This window comes from Engystomops pustulosus, chromosome 2 (assembly GCF_040894005.1).
Source record: "Engystomops pustulosus chromosome 2, aEngPut4.maternal, whole genome shotgun sequence".
Classification (NCBI taxonomy): domain Eukaryota; kingdom Metazoa; phylum Chordata; class Amphibia; order Anura; family Leptodactylidae; genus Engystomops; species Engystomops pustulosus.
Window position 1 is genome coordinate 104943707 of NC_092412.1, and position 19773 is coordinate 104963479.

Here is a 19773-nt window from a genome sequence, read left to right on the forward strand (position 1 = left end):
GACCCTAACTCAGCTTGTTCAGGATCTAGCTTCCCGTCTCCAAATTCAGGAATCTATGCAGGTTCCACGGCAGACACCACCACAGAATCCACTGCCACCCATGCCTGAACCTAAGGTTCCTCTCCCTGACTTGTTTTTTGGTGACCATAAGAAATTTTTTTCATTTCGGGAGGGCTGTAAACTTTATTTTTCTTTACGTCCTCGTTCTTCGGGCACAGAGACTCAAAGGGTGGGCGTGGTAATTTCCCTGTTGCGTGGGGATCTGCAAAATTGGGCCTTTTCTCTCCCACCTGACTCTCCATCCCGTTCTTCTCTTGACGCTTTTTTTTATGCTTTAGGCCAGATTTATGACGAACCTGACCGCCGAGCACTGGCAGTTTCTCTGTGTCAGGGAAAACGGACAGCAGAAGATTATTGTGCCCAGTTCAGACAGTATGTGACTGACTCGCAATGGAATGACTGCGCCCTAAAAGACCAATTTTTGTCCGGACTGTCAGACCGAGTACAGGACTTAGTCTTAGCTTATGCCGAGCCTCAGACATTAGATGATGCTATGACTCTGGTCATCCGAGTTGATCGTCGCCTAAGATCCAGGCGATCACCTCGGGTGTCCTCTGACTGTCAGCCAGCGGCCGCCAGTCTGTTTCCAGGTAGTCCAGAATGGGAATCCATGGAGCTGGATAGCATCTCTCCTGCACAGCGGAAGCAACATCGACTGAGACATCATCTTTGTTTCTACTGTGGAAGTCCTGATCATCAGATCAACACCTGTTCCAAGAGGCAGCAGCAGGAAAACTTCCGCTCCTAAGCAGTAGTCGGGGGGACTGCTTAGGAGCTCAGGTACTCCCAATTGTGTCTAGAATGTATTTACCTTGTACGGTTAAGTTTCAGTCTGTTTCCTGCACTGGTCGTACCTTTTTGGATTCAGGTGCTGCATCTAATTTAATTGATTATAATTTTGTCTCTCAGTTTTGCATGTCATTGATTCCTTTGTCCACTCCTATCCAGATGTCGGGTGCGGATTTGACCCCTCTACAGGCAGGGTTGATTAAATTCCGAACCCCGCAGATAAAGCTTATGGTAGGAGCTATGCATGTAGAATGGTGTTCTTTCCTAGTTATGGAAAACTTGTCTGAAAATGTCATTCTTGGTCTACCCTGGCTCCGGATCCATAATCCGGTAATTAATTGGGAAACTCTGGAGCTGGTTCACTGGGGTCCTCACTGTAAGGATCACCTGACCAGAGTTTCATTATGTACAGTGGTGGCGGAAGATCAGAGTCTTCCAGGTTTTCTCTCTGATTACTCAGATGTGTTTTCAAAACCCTTGTCCCAAGTCCTTCCTCCTCACAGGGAGTTTGATTGTAAAATTGACCTTCTTCTTGATGCTAGATTACCTAAGGGTCGTATATATAACCTGTCGGTACCAGAACGGGAGGCACTGAAGAGTTATATTGATGAGAGTTTGACAATCGGACATATCCGTCCCTCTGAGTCGCCCACTGGGGCCGGGTTCTTTTTTGTTGAGAAAAAAGATGGTGGTTTACGGCCGTGTATTGATTATCGAGAATTAAATAAGATAACGGTAAAAAACTCAGGTCCTCTCCCCTTGATCCCGGATCTCTTAAATCAGGTTTCTGGGGCCCAAGTTTTCTCTAAATTAGATCTCAGAGGGGCTTATAACCTGATTCGGATCCAAGAAGGGGATGAGTGGAAAACCGCATTTAATACACCTTTGGGACACTTTGAATACCTGGTTATGCCCTTTGGTTTGAGTAATGCCCCAGCGGTTTTTCAAGGGTTTATGAACTCCATCTTTCATGATTATATCGGTGTGTTTATGGTGGTGTATCTAGACGATATCTTGATTTTCTCTCCTGATATGGTTTCTCACCAGCAACATCTCTGTCAAGTACTTACCAGGTTACGCAAAAACCATCTTTTCGCTAAACTGGAAAAGTGTGTTTTTTGTGTCCAGAAAGTTTCCTTCTTAGGTTATGTTGTTACTCCCTCTGATGTACAGATGGATACGAGTAAGGTTCAGGCGCTCACGGACTGGGTTCGGCCTACCAATCTTAAGGCCTTACAACGTTTTTTGGGTTTCGCTAACTATTATCGGAACTTTATTAAGAACTTTTCCGTGATCGCCAAACCCCTCACGGATCTAACTCGTAAGGGTGCTGATCCAAACAATTGGTCCCCTGCCGCTTGCTCTGCGTTTGAAACTTTAAAAGCGGCATTCTCGTCAGCCCCAGTTTTGGTTCAACCTGACATCTCTCAGCCATTTGTTGTAGAGGTAGATGCCTCCGAGGTTGGAGTATGTGCAGTGTTGTCTCAGGGGTCCTCCACTCTCACCAGACTCAGACCCTGTGCATATTTCTCTAGAAAGTTTTCTTCTGTGCTCACGGATCATAAGAACTTAGTATATTTGGATACTGCTAAGCGCTTGAACACGCGTCAGGCTAGGTGGGCCTTGTTTTTCTCTCGCTTTAATTTTGTGGTCACCTACCGACCGGGGTCAAAAAAATGTGAAGGCTGATGCCTTGTCCCGTAGCTTCGGGACTCATGAGCTTCCAGAGACTACGGACAGTAATATTTTGTCTCCAGGTGTTGTGTTGGCAGCTGTCTCCTCCCACCTCTCCTCTCAAATTTTAGCAGGACAAAAATCTGCACCTAAAGACCTTCCGGAAGGCAAATTATTTGTTCCTCTTTCTTGTCGTTTGAGAGTGTTGGAGGAGACGCATTGCTCGGTATTGGCAGGTCATCCGGGAATGCGGAGTACCTTGGATCTCTTAAAGAGAAGTTACTGGTGGCCTCACATGACTAATGATGTGCACGCATTTGTCCAAGCCTGTCAGGTCTGTGCGCGAGGAAAGACTCCCAGGAGACGTCCTGAGGGGCCTCTCCTTCCGCTTCCAGTTCCCACCAGGCCATGGTCTAAAGTGTCTATGGATTTTGTCACTGATCTGCCAGCATCTCAAGGGTATACTGTGATTTGGGTGGTAGTGGACAGTTTCTCTAAAATGGGACACTTTGTTCCATTAAAAAAGTTACCTTCAGCTGAGGAGTTGGCTGAATTGTTTATACAGAATATTGTACGCCTCCATGGTATACCAGATGATATTGTGTCAGATAGGGGCGTACAATTTGTTTCCAAATTTTGGCGAGCATTTTGTTCTAAACTGGAAGTGAATTTGTCATTCTTGTCGGCATTTCACCTAGAGACTAATGGTCAGTCCGAGAGAATGAATCAGGAGATGATTCAATATCTGTGACTCTTTGTCTCATTGGCAGAATTTGCTATTAATAATCACTGTAGTTCTTCCACTCAGGTTTCTCCCTTTTTCTGCAATTATGGTTTTCATCCTCGTTTCTCCTTTTCATCTGTGCCTGTCTCTAACATTCCTCGGGCGGAAGCTATTTCATCCAAGTTGCGCACGCTCTGGTCACAAGTTCAGCAAAATATTTAGAGGGCACAAAATTCTATGGTCCAACAGGCTCAGAGAAGGCGCACTAACTCCGATACGTTTGTGGTGGGGGATAAAGTATGGTTATCCACAAAAAATCTTAAATTGAAGGTCCCCTCTTTGAAGTTTGCGCCCAGGTTCGTTGGTCCTTTTGTTGTTACTCAAATTGTTAACCCGGTTTCCTTCAAGGTTACTCTTCCAGCAGGGTGGCGGGTTCATAACACCTTCCATAAGAGTCTTCTGAAGCGCTATGTTGAGCCTGTTTTGCCTCTTCCTGACCCTCCTCCTCCATCTAGTGTGGAGGGGAATCTGGAGTTTGAGGTGGAAAAGGTCTTGAATTCCAGATGGGTAGGTAACTCCCTGCAGTACCTGGTCCACTGGAAAGGTTTTGGTCCTGAGGATAGGTCTTGGGTTCCGGCTAGAGATGTTCATGCTCCGCGGTTACTCAGGTTGTTTCATCAGGCCTATCCTCAGAAGCCATCTTTGCGATCTAGGGGTCCGAAGGCCCCCCGTCAGGGGGGGGGGGGTACTGTCAGGTTCGCTCCAACCTCCAGCGCGTATCCGTGCAAACTCCTCCTCTCGTCCCGGGCAGCGGCTGCTAAGATCTCGCGCTGTCTAGGAGTTGTGTTCTGAACTGCTGACTTGTGGTACCTCTGCATGGTGCCTGCTATTGTGCTTGGTTATTCTGCACCATGAGGGGTTAATTCTCAGTAGTTGTCCAGCTCCTATCAGGTTCTGGAGGTGGGGTTCTGGCTGCATAAATTGCAGCCTCACTAGTCACCTGTGCCAGTGTTTGAAATCCCTTCATCACTCGCTCAGCATTAGGTTTGACTTGCTCTGTATCTGTATCGTTGTTGACCTCGGCTCGTTTTTGACATTGACTCTTTGCCTACTGATTTTGCTATTGACGTACCCTCTCGTTGTGACTCCGGCTAGTATATTACATTATTTTGTGTTTTATGTTTGTCAGTCTGTTTGTGTTTCCCTTCCCACACTTATCAGTATATTTCGAGTCTTCAAGTAGTCGCCCCACGGTTTAGCGTGGGGGGGCTATAGGAAGGGACAGAGGTTGGGGCAAGCTCAGGGCACACTATCCCCTGTCTTTTGTGTTACCCAATCCTAACAGTGGGTCTGTGTGCCACATGGGGAGGGGGGGTCTGTGTGTATACAGGGGAAGGGGAGGGTCAGTGTGTATACAGGAGGATGGGGGGTCAGTGTGTCTACAGGGGGGGGGGGGTCAGTGTGTATACAGGGTGGGTCAGTGTGTATACAGGGGAAGGTTGGATCAGTGTGTTTACAGGGGAAGGGGGGATCAGTGTGTATACAGGGGAAGGGGGATCAGTGTGTATACAGGGGAAGGGGGATCAGTGTGTATACAGGTGGAGGTGGGGTCAGTGTGTATACAGGGGAAGGGGGGATCAGTGTGTATACAGGAGGAGGGGGGGCAGTGTGTATACAGGGGAAAGGAGGGGTGTCAGTGTGTATACATGGGGAAGGGGGGATCAGTGTGTATACAGGGGGAGGGGGTTAGTGTGTCCACAGGGGGAGGGGGTTAGTGTGTCCGCAGGAGGAGGGGGTTAGTGTGTCCGCAAGGGGGGGGGGGGGGTCAGTGTGGCCACTGGAGGGCGGCCCACTAAGGCTCTGTCGCCCAGGGGCCCACTAAAACCTGGTCTCTATCATAATTCATATCATATTACAGTTAATTTATGAAGACATTTTTAAGAGCCCTGTGCTACCTATAATATAAAATTTCATATGTGTATTTGCATAAATTTAAAGTGACAAGTGCTACGAAGTTATTAACATTGTTGTGTATCTAGAGACAGAGGTCCCAAGTTTCCATATGTGCCAAAACACTACTTTACAATTATGATAAGGATCAACAATCTTATGTGTCAGTATTAATTTAAAACATTGCACTATAAGCAATAAAGTGATTATCTGTAAATGTGTCATCACATAACATTATAATGTCCATTATTATAACCCTACTGCAAACAGTGTTATCACCCGTAGCTATAAGTATAGGATGTACAATGACTGCAAATGTTCAAAGATTATCTTCTCCTCGTGTCTTATTGTTCTTTTTTTGTTTCTTTCAAAATAGACACATCCCGAACAGACTTCTTCTCCCTTTTGAGACGAAAAAGACAGGACATCCACATCCACTGCAACGGTAAGTATGTCAATACTAATTACATTCACAATAACATAAACACTATAATTAACCTATGAGATGAGCACAGCAAATGTTGTCTTTCTAGATACAGAAATTTATTTTTACATATAACAACCAATGGGAAGGGATGAGGAGCATTTTGTCCAGACATTGTGGGTTATTAAAAACCGAACCTACTTTGGCAGGCTCCATTTCGGACAGACCTTTGATGAAGGCTAGGAGGTGTAGGAACTAGAAGGATATGTTGGTACGAAGCCACTATGTATCTCCACAAAATAATGCAATTTCCCCTTGAAAAAGTTATAGGCGAAACGCGCGTCGGGGTTCCGGGACTGTACGGTGCAGTGATGGATAAGTGCCGTGAGAGTGTGGACGCTTCCCCCCCTTTGAGGCAATACCTTGTGTTTATTTTGGGATCCAAAGATATAAGATTCATTACACAGTAAATACATATATTGTTGGGAAGTGTGCCGCTAATTACACTGGTATATAATATAAAATATTTTTCTTACCCCAGCCCCATGTTTTGCACAAACATAATATCCCATTTTACTGAAGGAAAGAGCAATAATGGGGTATACCTGCGCTGGCTGAGAAAAGTGAATGTGTATGTGTTATGAAATGTAATGTACAAGGGGGAAAAAACTGAACTTCTTACACTGGAATTAGCTCTAAAAGGACCAATTATCATATTTGGTGGGACACTAACCTGTGACACCAATTCTAGCGGGTTCTAGCAGGTCCAGTAAATATATCCAGCAGTGTGGTTTCTTAAATCCAGGTTCGTGTTCCGTTAGGCACTGTTATTCCCCGTTGTGATCCACGCAGTAGTTGAGCAGTAGCGAAGCCCCGGCCGGTAGCTTCACTAAGTCAAACTAGTAAACGGATGTACCGGTGACGTCACCCAAAAGGTACGGATAGTTCAGAGGGACAAACAGGAATTTCTACCGACGCGTTGTCGAAAGCAGCGGCTTTCTTCCTCAGGGTAAGATTCCTGGCTCTGGTGATAATGGTGGTGCTTATATAGAATCCATACTATGTGGTACTAATCCGTTCTTAAAAGATGTTGTTGTAATCATTTGGGGAATTAGTCATCTCTATCATTGCTTATTTCACAGCTTAGCCTGAATTCCTTAATTCTTGTTTTTATTTCTGTGCATATTTTGGACCCTAATATTCTATCTAGTGGGATCGTTATTGGTTTAGTGTTATTCTTTATTGTTCCAGATAAAACATGATAGTAAAAATAAAACCTTTCATATGTGACTTTATTACTTCAGTTAAAATTAAAATATATATTTTCATTGCTCCATCTTCAAACAATGACTATATACTGTATATATAAAAATCTGAATATTGCAAAGTATCACAGATTATATGCACATCATATGGTATGTATAATGATCTTTTATGATTTTAATATTTTAATAATAATGGTGGTATTCATAAAAACAAAGTAAAAATTAAAAGATTGATCAAAAGGTGAATAGTTCGATTTCGCTATTTAAGCCATTAGGTGCTAGTGTGTCGAGCTCGAAAATCCAATGACTTTCTGCTTGGGACATATATTTTATATAGTTACCACCCCTCCAATCTCGTCTCACCTGTTCTATTCCAAATATGACACTACCTTTAATTTAAAAAATAAAGACAAAAAACAGAGACAACGGAGGGCGGCGCCTCGGGTGATATCGTAAGGCAATTAGTGAATGTAAAGAAAGTCCCAAATTGGGTGCTCACCATTAGCCACCTTGGCTAGTATGCATCAAGCCCTTTAACAGGGTAGCAAGGGAATGGACGCGGTCCCGGTCTGCTGCTCCTCTAGCCCAAAAACGAAGACGCCAATTCCAAGAAGCGGAGTCAGCGGTATACAATATATAAGGATGGGTTGGCTAGATTCTACGGGCGCTGACCACCGACTGAGAGTATCAGCGAATGTATCACTGGTTACAAATCCAAATAATTTATTGATAAAACCAGAATGGTAAAACAAAACAAAAGTACAGGAATGTATAGTATATCCTCCTAACGCGTTTCGGGTCGGACGACCCTTTCTCAAAGATAGGAATCCTATCTTTGAGAAAGGGTCGTCCGACCCGAAACGCGTTAGGAGGATATACTATACATTCCTGTACTTTTGTTTTACCATTCTGGTTTTATCAATAAATTATTTGGATTTGTAACCAGTGATACATTCGCTGATACTCTCAGTCGGTGGTCAGCGCCCGTAGAATCTAGCCAACCCATCCTTATATACTACCTTTAATTTGACCATCATGTTTCTCCTTGTAATGTCGTGATAGGGGATGGCCCTCAAGTCGTTTAGTTATATTTCTCAAATGTTCCTTTATCCTTGTCATAAGTTTTCTCTTTGTGCGACCGATATATATCTTTTCCCACATGGACATTGTATACAATAAATGACCCCTTTTGTATTGCAATTAATATGTTGCTTGATTTTGCGGGAATTATTGTCGCCAAACGTATAGATTGCGGACCGTGCATTAGTGCTTCTGCACATCCATACCTTTTGGGTACGGATACATCCGTTTACTAGTTTGACTTAGTGAAGCTACTGGCCGGGGCTTCGCTACTGCTCAACTACTGCGTGGATCACAATGGGGAATAACAGCGCCTAACGGAACGTGAACCTGGATTTAAGAAACCACACTGCTGGATATATTTCCTGGACCTGCGGAAACCTGCTGGAATTGGGGACACAGGTTAGTGTCCCACCAAATACGATAATCCTTTTAGAGCTAATCCCAGTGTAAGAAGTTCAGTTTTTCCCCCCTTGTACATTACATTTCATAACACATACACATTCACTTTTCTCAGCCAGCACAGGTATACCCCATTATTGCTCTTTCTTTCAGTAAATAGCGGTGGAGAGGCACACCGCTGATACCAGCGACGGCAACTGTTCCAACTATACCTGTAGCGTGCGCCTGTGTGATCCTTAACATACTCCTAATATCCCATTTTGTTTGGAATCTCTCTTGTTTCTAATGTATGTGATATAGATTTTTAATGGTGACTAATAAAATGAATTGGGATTTTATGATGTTGTCAGTTCCGCATTTCTATGTGTAATCGGAGCTCACATTTTCCTCTTTTGGGGGGGTCTGGATTTTGGCGGACGCAGCAGTCCCACACATCACCTGCTCTATGCACTGTGGGGGGAGTGAGCCATTGGGACTATGAGCAGAACAGGGGGATTGAAATAAAAATATGAGGCGCTCTGAGGTGGTCCGTCGACATAGCTCGAGCACCCCAGGCTAATTAGCAAATTTCTTTTAGCTGTGAATTGCGACTTATAGAGTTGCAATAAAATAAGTTCTTAGGAATTTCTTAGTAGGACACATCTATCATCAGTAAAACTGAAGGAAGATAACCTTTAAGGAAGATAATCTCTCACCCCTTCTCTGTTACTTACCTTATGATGTTTTCCCCTCCTACAAGGTGTGCTGGTTTTGTATATAGGTGCTCCTCCTTACTTTCCCTTCTTTGAAGCGGCACTTAAGCTGTCCTTCCCTCTCTACCTATGTTATGGAGTTGTTAAGTTTGTGTATTTTATAGTTAATTTCAGGTCCCAGGAGGTGGAATGGTGGATGATTTGAGATGGTGGTTGCTTGGGAATCCAGCTAGGCATACACCTTCCAGGGCTCAAAATTGTGTTATTATATTCCATGTGCCTTATTTTTGGATATTGTAGGTTAATTTATAAAAAATAAAGAATACTTTGTCACAAGTTTACTTGTACTGTTAAAGTTTACTGATATTTGTGTTAAGGGTCTTTTATTAAAGTTGGTTGCTTATTAAACAGTTGGCATGACTAAGGTGTTATGTTGCATGCCCTCCAGTCTGTACCAGAATACCAAATAGTTACTCAGAATAGGGGAATAAGACATTAGGGTACTGTTTTAATGAACTCTTATTCAGAACATGTTGAGCATATAAGCCTGGAAAGCACCTGGCCTACACACTGAATGTGTCCACATACATTTACTGGCAGATGGGGGCTCAGTATACATTGTATATAACAGGAAACACTGGACAGAAAAGTTTAGGAGACTGCTTTTTAATCCTGCATCCTGCTGTAAAAAGGGTATTAGCTTGACAGAATCCATAATACTCCATGGGTACGGATGCATCTGTATAGCATCCGTCCTCTGTCTCCACTGCGGGCGTTACTCCAGTGATGTAACTGTCTGCTGCAATGTTTGCTCCTTTGTGGGGAAGAGTTGAACGGGAGGACTTATCCCACTGTATGAGTATATAATATGTATACAGTGTTATATGCTGATGCCCTTCCTTGTAAGGATACATACAACTTTGCTCATATTCCTCGCATATAGCAATTAATAATGACACAAAACATGACGGATATAAACCCTTTAATTACCAAATATCATTGGTACCTTCTATGGTGCTTGTTCAACATTAGATTTTAATTTCTAGCAGTCTGAGAGAAAAATAGTTGAATAATCAGCGAGGTAGGTGGTAGAGAACTAATAAGCAGGAGCATAACTTGAGGGGGTGCAGAGGGTGCGGTCGCAACCGGGCCCAAGAGGCTTAGGGGCCCATAAGGTGTCAATTTCCCATATGAGAAGACTATTACTATATTCCATACATTATAGTCAGGGGGCCTGGCACAGACTTTGCACTGGGGCCCATCAGCTTCAAGTTATGCCACTGCTAATAAGTGAGTTAGCCAGAGAATGGACAGAAAGATTACTAAATTCTCAATCATATAGTATGCTTTCTAATAGCACCAAACATCTCTGTTTAACACTTAGCACCTCTGATGAAGTGTCCCCCCACCCAGAAGTGTTAGATGCCTTGTACATAGGGGAGCATAGGCATCACTACTGCAAACACTTGTCCACCTTAGATTTAAAAAATATGTAGCTGTGTTATCACCTATCCATTCTCTTCAATAATTAAATAATTAAATGAATTATTTGGAATGTAAAGGGACTGAAATCACCTCATGAGCTTTCCAAAATCTTTTGTCACTCAGGACGTACTATCCCTGATATAGGTGATATAGAGCTATTGCAAGAGACACACCTAGATGTGTCTGTCTTTTGTATACAATGGAAAAGCTAGGGTTTTGATTTTGCTACATAAAAATATTTTGAGAAAGATGATTTACACAGCACAGCGTGTGTCCACCACAGATCCCTCATAACAGCGTGTGTCCACCACAGATCCCTCATAACAGCGTGTGTCCACCACAGATCCCTCATAACAGCGTGTGTCCACCACAGATTCCTCATAACAGCGTGTGTCCACCACTGATCCCTCATAACAGGGTGTGTCCTCAACAGTGCAGGGAAACAAGCTCAGTGCTCCCACCAATTCTGCATTATGGTTCCATTTAGTCATTTTTGTTCTGAATGTTATATTTATAGCATATTTTTCATCAGGGGGCACCATATCCCCCTCCACTACTACTTTCCCTACCAGTCCCTGCTGTATATAGACCAAAGCTATCAGTGGTATTTTAACTGCAGTTGTGCCCACCCTCCATCAGCATCATGTTATGAGGAATCTGTGGTGGACACAAGCTGTTATGAGGAATCTGTGGTGGACACACACTGTTATGAGGGATCTGTGGTGGACACACGCTGTTATGAGGGATCTGTGGTGGACACACGCTGTTATGAGGGATCTGTGGTGGACACACGCTGTTATGAGGGATCTGTGGTGGACACACGCTGTTATGAGGGATCTGTGGTGGACACACGCTGTTATGAGGGATCTGTGGTGGACACACGCTGTTATGAGGGATCTGTGGTGGACACACGCTGTTATGAGGGATCTGTGGTGGACACGCACTGTTATGAGGAATCTGTGCTGGACATATGCTGTAATGAGGGATTTGGCTGACACACATTGTTGTGAGGGATATGTGGCGGACACACTGTTCTGGGGGAATCTGTTGTGGACACACACTTTTATTTCTAACTTAAAGACCCTACAATTCCCTCTTTGAATCCTGTACCCAGGACCCTGTCTGATCCAGTAAGTATAACCCTTTAAGAAACTCTATATCGGTGGCTTTAACCTTCCCCTGCATTTACAGTACTCCTGACTCAGTTCTTAGGATTGGGTTCTGTTACAGCACTGAAGGCGTGCTTCACACTCTATCTCTCTCTTCACTCTGTCCATGTGCTAAGAGACCTTGTGGTAAGAGGTCTGTACTCCCAAGGCACAGGGGTTTTATACTCTGCGTGGTCAGGTGGTAGCACCTCTCCAATCACACTCCAATTACAAAACAGCCACATAATTGGATAACATCTTACAGCAAGATAACTATTGCCTTTCCAGGCAGAGGCTACTGCTGCATTATACCTTGGGTGAGTTGCGCAGGCTCACCAGATGGATTCTGCCTATATGTTGGCAGGGGTGTTGCATATGTATCACTGTCAATCATTGACATTGATACATAGCACTCAAATTGTCATTGCCGACTGTGAGGGAACAGGTCACTAGGTCAGGTTGCTAGATACCGCTCTCTATCTCTACCTGGCATTAGTAATGCAGAGTCAGCTATGAGCGGTTCCGCTGTTATGGGCTGTAGCTTCTGCTCTGCATTGGAAAGGGAACTCTGGAGCCGAGGCACGGAACAAAGTGTTACATGCGCGGCTCTGCTATCCTTCCTGGGACAGGTCACCCAGCGATCATGGCCCGGTTGTTGGGAACCACTGATATACTGTGGGAGATTTATCAGAAGCGTCTTAGGTAAAACTGTTGCCCATGGTAACCAATCAGAGCTCAGCCTTAATTTTATAGACAGACGCGTCTCTGATTGGTTGCCATGGGCAACTAGAACAGTTCTGCTCTTAGATACTTTTAATAAATCTTCCCCACAGTGTCTAAGGACCAGACAATAATAACAAACCCTTCTTTAGCCACCTGTCTACCCCACTTATGGGTGACGGGAATGCTTTTAAAGTACTAGGAAGCGAATTAAACACAACATGTTTATTACATCCTGACATACGTGAATTCAAACACTACTCTCAAGCATCTGATAGCTAGTTGTGCATTTACTACCTAATGTTATCAGATAAGGCATGCCACCGTCTAATCTCTTCTGATATAGGTAAATTGGTGGTATCTGACCCTGCCCTGGTCATATGTCCTTTCACAGAGTCACGCTACGGAATAGACAGGAGACAGATCATAGTGACATTATTTATGATGCTTCGGGAATAAGTGTAATAAGCTTACTGAATAGGTTATTTAAGGATAGCTTCAAACCCGCATAAGGCCTTCGATTAGGATCTATAGTATCATCAGAGGAGTATAAAACTCCTGTCAAATATCATGGCGGATAGGCCATCCCAATTAATTCTCAAATTTCATTCCCCTAGGGATGTTTACACAGTAAAGATCATTTTTAACCACCTTACTTTACAATTTTACTTATATTCTTAAGCAGCAATAAAACTATCACTCGGTGATGGTCCGTGTTAAATATACACTTTCATTTACCTACCAGTATCTGACACATAGAAAGAGAGATGAGACAGATCAGAGATGAGAAATTTTAGGATCCACGAGATGCTTATTACACACAATGACATAGTCAGCTCTGCTACAACTCTTCTATCAGATATGATGTGCCTCTCTCCCCCTTATCTGCCGGTAGCTTGTAGTAGCTTGTCTCCTCCCACTGGTGCTGTTGTATGCTGGCAGGAAGTCAGAGTGTATTAGTATGAGCTAGTCCTGGAATTCAGGGTGGAGGGGCAGCTGCAGGGAGCAGTGGGAGAGATGAAGCTGAGCTCTCCACAGCATCAGGCGAGATGGCTGCCGACCCTGAAGTCAGAAGATGCAGGGTCGGAACCCGGAGCAACTGAAATTGTGTACACCAGGACTGATAGACACGTTTGAATTATATCTGTGAAATTCTGTATTTTGTTAATATTGAATTAGAAAATGTATTATTTTGTTTTCCTGAGTATATTTAAGAAATGTGTCTTCTTTGGCAGTCCTTATCGGGGGCAGCAAGACATTTCATCGAACGTCATAGAGGGGAGGTATCAACTTTAGAAACTTTCATTATAGAACAAGTACATCTCCCGAAACGGGGGGGGGATAGACATAGGATATTAGTGGACCGTGAAGCTTATTGGACGCTGGTTCTAAATACCAGCTATCCGATGGGCATGAACTACAGGAGGGAACTCATGTATCATTATTGATGATCTTGCTTATTACAGGATGCGGGTCCACCCAGGGGGATGATTCCCTCCACATACGGACATCTACATTACTTAATTATTGTACAAACCCATACTTACCTATTTTTGTGCTGTCCATATTTCGTTCCCCTATATATTTTTCCCACTATGCAATGTTCGGAGCTCTCTCCGCCGCGACGATGCCATTGGTTGACATGGCAACGGTGCGGGGAACTTCCGGTTGGAGACGTACACTTCCGGGAGACCGTGGACACGGTCGGGGTATGTACTATACATTAACTCCGGGAAACAGGGATGCTCCGTTTATGCTTGTATCTTTATTAGTTGGAATATGTTTACACGTAAGGTGTTATTGGCAGTTTGCTTTAGGTTTTACTATATAGTTTTAGGATTATGACTCCTCCTTTCCTCCCGCACACACGGAAATGGGTGTAGGCGCGGGTAGTTAGTGGGAGCATATATATCCGTGTCTCAGTATCACAATAACCAGCCATGAGTAAGGACGTGTAACGCGTCCGAAACGCGTAGGCTATACTGCCTTATATTTTTTATTGGTACTAATCTTGTGTCAACTAGCATGCAAAACTTCAGCTTTATTTGATTTGTACAAATGCTACTACTGTTTTTACCAGAAGAATTGAAATTAAAGAACTACGTTTTAATATTTTTTCATCTGGTGCGGCTTGCGTTCCTTCTGCCTTCTATAGTCCTATGCTCGTGGTCCCGGAGCAGCAGCCAGCACAGAGACTGACAAGTTGAGGTGAGCGGTCAACTTCTTTTTTCTTTGAACTTTTGTAATCGTTTGGGCCTTTAGTTGTACCGTGCTCCCCCAAGGGATAAAATTGTCATCCCATGTTGTAGCTGTTCAGTTTTGCTTATACATAAAATTGTATTCCTGTTGACACAAGTACCACAGCCTTTTTTTCTCTTTGCGCACACCTGCGATGGACGTGGACACACCAAGTGTGAATGAAGCCAGACTTACAAAAGCGGCTTCAGTATTTGGAGGGGAACAAAGTACGAACGTATCAACCCCGGATGTCAAAAACCTAACAAAGGAGGTGGAAAGTCTATCTATGCAGGAATGCAGAATTTGGTGGGATCGCACGACTCTAGATAATTATCTGAATAGAAATATGATCCCTAGAGGCTTAAGGCTGAAGAAAATACCGACCTATATATATTCCAATAAATTCATTGAGGAGTGGAATAACATTTTATCGGCATGCTCAAGAGATCTCATGAAATTAATAATCTCTAACGAGGATGAAAAACTAACACAAATCAAGCTGGAAATTGAGAGGAAAAAACAAGACCTCTCAGAACTAACCGATACAACCACTATGGCAACCCTCATGAATCAACTTCAATCTAAAATTGATACAATGGAACAGGACATCATGGAGAAAAAGAAAAACAAATTCAAACGAGACTCACATGATTATGCACAAAATCAGGTGTATGAATGGGGAAGGTGGGAGAGACAATGGACCACACCCCGCTCTATTCTCAAGAAACGATCACAGAGAAGACATTTTCAGGACAACCCTAGGGTTAACTTCAGCTCCTCAGAAATGGAGACCTCGAATGTGGAAACGGATGTATCGGATGCAGAACCATCACAACCGAGAAAAAACTCCACGTATTACAAAAAATCCAAGAACAAAAAACAACAATCAAAAAACGAACGAGGAGAGGAGGTCGGAGACACAGAAAGAAGCTCCCAAGTCCAGGACCGGAACCTCAGGAGCCAACGACGGAAATAATAAACACTTCAACCACGCCGGACGTCCTGAATCTTTCTGACTCTCCCCTCACTGCAGACCAAATTGAAATATTATCGATGGGTCTTAATTTTTCCTTAGCGTCCAATTTTGATCTTTTTAACACCTTGAAGGATATCAATCGATTTGTTAGAGGTCTCACTGTGAAAAAATATTTTCGAAAAGACCCTGGGTGCCCGAATACTACAGAAACACAATGTGAAGGCAGTCACCAACGAGAGACACAATCTACTAATAAATATAGTGACATGAGTTTTTCGGATCAACTCACTGTGGTCACATTGGCTAATATGAATGATAACAATGATGATAAATGTAATATCACTGCCAAATCATGCTCTTTTGATGTCCCTAACCCAGACTTTTATCCCATACAGGCGAGGGTGGAGGCTATGGATAGGTTCCAAGAGGTCATGGAGCGGGACCTTAGAGACCTCCACTCTAACACCTCCCGTGCCCCCTCTAATCTCACATACAGGCAACGTGCGGCACTCAAGACCCTTGGTGAGGATGACACCAGGGTCATTAAAATGGCCGACAAGGGGGGCACGGTGGTGGTAATGAGTCGCGATCTCTACCAGACACAAGTAGAGAATTTATTGGCCGATGAGAAAGCCTATCGCATTCTACAGGCAGACCCCACCAAGAAATTCTCCCAAGAAATGTTTCGTATTATAGACGATGGGGTAGCATTAGGGGTGTTAACAAATAAACAGGCAGAATACCTTAAGAATACACACCCCATTGTACCTATCATGCATGCATTGCCAAAAGTCCATAAGGGTATTGATCCCCCACCGATGAGACCTATTATTTCGGGAATAGGATCCCTCAATGAGCGACTATGCCAGTGGCTAGACACATTTCTACAGCCCCTAGTCAAACGGATACCGGGGTATTTACAGGACACGGGGGATGTACTGAGGGGCCTGCAGGGAGTCACGTGGCGTCCGGGCTATACTTGGGTCGGATGCGACGTGGTTTCCCTGTACACCTCCATACCCCATCAAGTGGCCATGCAAGCATTAGATTTACACCTCTATAAATACAGTAGTTATGAAGACAACTTACAACTCCTATTGAAAGATGTCACCTGGTACCTTATGACCCATAATTTTTTTACGTTTAATGACACTTTTTACTTACAGACCCAAGGAGTCTCCATGGGGGCAAAGTTCTCCCCCTCGCTGGCCAACTTGGTAATGGCCATGTGGGAGGAGGAATTCATTTACACAATACACAACCCCTTCAATGATGCAATATGCTGGTACGGCAGATACATAGACGACCTGCTGTTAGTGTGGAGCGGGGATGTGTCTGCCGTGCCAGCCTTCATCGAATATATTAACAACAATGAATATAACCTTAAATTCACATTTTCTACAGACAAGACACACACAGAATTTTTGGACTTAAAGATAACGGTGGACGAGTTAGGGACAATTTCCACTTCCACCCACCGTAAGAAAACGGCGGGTAATACCATCTTACACGCCCATAGTGCACACCCAATACATGTGGTCAAGGGGGTCCCCATAGGGGAAATGACAAGGTCACGGAGAAACTGTAGCAACACACCAACCTATGAACAAGAGCTCCTTGACATTAGAGATAGACTGAGTCACAGAAAGTATCCCAAATGGATGTTGGATAGGGCTGAGGCCAAGATCGCACGTAAAAACCGCACGGACATACTTAAACGCAGAGAAAAACAAAAGTGTCGAAATACAACATTTGATACACCGTGCCTTACCCTCCAATTCTCCAACCAATTTCAAGACATTAAAAATATTTTTTTGAAGTATTTACCCATCTTACAGAGTGATGAGAATTTAGCAAAAATTTTATCTAACGGGGTCAACATTATACCAAAAAAATCACCCACTATTGGAAATAAAATATCTCCCAGTTATTTTGGCACTAGGAACCGGCAACGATCGTCATGGTTACATCACAAAGGGTTTTACAAATGTGGATCTTTCCCATGTAAAACCTGTAACTTTGCAAAAGTGACCAAGAAATTTTCCAATTCAAAAAATACGCAAGTATATGATATTACACAATATCTCAATTGTAATTCAGATTATGTCGTATATGCGATTGAATGTAGAATGTGTAACCAGATGTATGTAGGGTGTACTACCAGGAGATTCAAACTACGATTCCTCGAGCACTTGAGGGATATACGGAATTGGCACAAACTTACTGCCCCCCAACAAATGGACAAAAAGAAGTCCTTATCGGGGGCAGCAAGACATTTCATCGAACGTCATAGAGGGGAGGTATCAACTTTAGAAACTTTCATTATAGAACAAGTACATCTCCCGAAACGGGGGGGGGATAGACATAGGATATTAGTGGACCGTGAAGCTTATTGGACGCTGGTTCTAAATACCAGCTATCCGATGGGCATGAACTACAGGAGGGAACTCATGTATCATTATTGATGATCTTGCTTATTACAGGATGCGGGTCCACCCAGGGGGATGATTCCCTCCACATACGGACATCTACATTACTTAATTATTGTACAAACCCATACTTACCTATTTTTGTGCTGTCCATATTTCGTTCCCCTATATATTTTTCCCACTATGCAATGTTCGGAGCTCTCTCCGCCGCGACGATGCCATTGGTTGACATGGCAACGGTGCGGGGAACTTCCGGTTGGAGACGTACACTTCCGGGAGACCGTGGACACGGTCGGGGTATGTACTATACATTAACTCCGGGAAACAGGGATGCTCCGTTTATGCTTGTATCTTTATTAGTTGGAATATGTTTACACGTAAGGTGTTATTGGCAGTTTGCTTTAGGTTTTACTATATAGTTTTAGGATTATGACTCCTCCTTTCCTCCCGCACACACGGAAATGGGTGTAGGCGCGGGTAGTTAGTGGGAGCATATATATCCGTGTCTCAGTATCACAATAACCAGCCATGAGTAAGGACGTGTAACGCGTCCGAAACGCGTAGGCTATACTGCCTTATATTTTTTATTGGTACTAATCTTGTGTCAACTAGCATGCAAAACTTCAGCTTTATTTGATTTGTACAAATGCTACTACTGTTTTTACCAGAAGAATTGAAATTAAAGAACTACGTTTTAATATTTTTTCATCTGGTGCGGCTTGCGTTCCTTCTGCCTTCTTTGGCATACCCCTTTAAGAACAAAAATATGAATGCTGAGTGAATATTCCATAACATCTGCCAAGCAAATGGAAGCCGAACAACTTGTATACATTAAAGTGGCCACAATCTTTCACTATAAACTTTGGTTTCTAAGTGATAAAGCTTGATAAAAGCCACACAATTGTTAGTGGATTTCTGAATTCATTCAATCACATTGTAAAGTCTTCAATAATTAGTCACCAGCCACAAAGTGTGTATTACTTCATTGTTGCATAACCTGTTTGGCAGAACTCCACGGTGTGTGTCATACTTTTCTAATTTCCTATGTTATAACACATTTTGGTTGAAAGAAAAATGATTGTATGTAATGTTTAAGTATAACTCCCATAATTTTAATATATTCATAGAATATCAGATGTGTGGGGATCCAAGGCTAAATACTTCCATATATCTGCCCAGCTCCATACTCAGTGTAGTAGTCAGCTTACTGCTTGTCAGCTAAGATTTATTTGAATGAGAGTGAAGCTGTAGTGACAACCATTAAAGAATGGATCTGGATGTTGTTCCCTCACCAATCTATTGATTCGTTTGCTTTATTTTATCCCCAGTTACTCAATTAGTCGATCTCTATTTCTGCTGAACAAAAATGCTAATGTATAAATAATACCTAATTTATAACAATTTTCTAAAAATTGACTGAGGTGAAATTATGTATTATATTATTTTGTTTTAAATATATATAAAACAACAAAAAATGGCAGCACTCCGAGATTTGAATGTGGCAAAAACGTACCTGTTTATTCACACGTGTCAAAGCTACGTTTCGGCTCCTTAGACCTGGAGCCTTTCTCAAGCAAAGGTGCATACAACATTGTGAGAATTTAAATAAAATACAAAAAAAGTTACATCATTGTGTTAATCATGTGATCACAGTAATACATGTAAACATTCCTGTTACAAAATACATTTTGGTTTTGTTGCTTCATTAAATCGATAC

At 43.0% G+C, this 19773-nt stretch overlaps 1 protein-coding gene across 1 annotated transcript in view; it reads left to right on the forward strand.

Moving 5' to 3' along the window:
• The first annotated feature begins 1855 nt into the window (after window positions 1–1855).
• RPL31 (ribosomal protein L31) overlaps window positions 1856–19773 on the forward strand; it is a 435376-nt gene continuing 417458 nt past the window's right edge. The window contains exon 1 of the mRNA XM_072135875.1: window positions 1856–1859. The gene's annotated coding sequence lies outside the window, so the exon portion shown is untranslated. The remainder of the gene's footprint in view (window positions 1860–19773) is intronic.